Raw genomic sequence first — 1051 nt, 5'->3', positions numbered from 1 at the left:
TATTGTTGGAGTTACTGGAATGGAGTGGGACTATCTGTGGGAGATCCTGGAATGGAGTGGGACTATCTGTGGAGGTGCTGGGATGGTTTAAGGGTGGGTGGAGTGGGACTATCTGTGGGAGGTGCTGGAATTGAGAGGGACTATCTGTGGAAGGTGCTGGGATGGTTTAGGGCTGGGATGGACTGGGACTATCTGTGGGAGAGGTACTGGGATGGAGTGGGACTATCTGTGGGAGGTGCTGGGATGGTTTAGGGCTGGGATGGAGTGGGACTATCTGTGGGAGGTGCTGGGGTGGAGTGGGACTATCTGTGGGAGGTACTGGGATGGTTTAGGGCTGGGATGGAGTGGGATAATCTGTGGGAGGTGCTGCGATGGTTCAGGGCTGGGATGGACTGTGACTATCTGTGGGAGGTGCTGGGATGTTTTAGGGCTGGATGGAGTGGGACTATCTGTGGGAGGTTCTGGGATTGTTTAGGGCTGGGATGGAGTGGGACTATCTGTGGGATGTGCTGGGATGGAGTGGGACTATCTGTGGGAGGTACTGGGATGGTTAAGGGCAGGGATGGAGTAGGAATATCTGTGGGAGGTACCGGGATTGAGTGGGACTACCTGTGGGAGGTTCTGGGATGGTTTAGAGCTGGGTGGAGTGGGACTATCTGTGGGAGGTACTGGGATGGAGTGGGGCTGGGATGGAGTGGGACTATCTGTTGGAGGTACTGGAATGGATTGGGACTATCTGTGGCAGGTACTGGAATGGAGTGGGTCTATCTGTGGGAGGTGCTGGAATGGAGTGGGTCTAACTGTGGGTGGTGCTGGGATGGTTTAGGGTTGGATGCAGTGGGACTATCTGTTGAAGGTACTGGAATGGAGTCGGACTATCTGTGGGAGATACTGGAATGGAGTGGGACTATCTGTTGGAGGTACTGGAATGGAGTCGGACTATCTGTGGGAGATACTGGAATGGAGTGGGACTATCTGTGGGAGGTGCTGGGACTGTTTAAGGCTGGGATGGAGTGGGACTATCTGTGGGAGGTGCTGGGATGGTTTAGGG

Source organism: Scyliorhinus canicula, chromosome 6 (genome assembly GCF_902713615.1).
Source record: "Scyliorhinus canicula chromosome 6, sScyCan1.1, whole genome shotgun sequence".
NCBI classification, from domain to species: domain Eukaryota; kingdom Metazoa; phylum Chordata; class Chondrichthyes; order Carcharhiniformes; family Scyliorhinidae; genus Scyliorhinus; species Scyliorhinus canicula.
The sequence above is the reverse complement of the archived record's forward strand: the minus strand, read 5'-3'. Positions refer to the sequence as shown.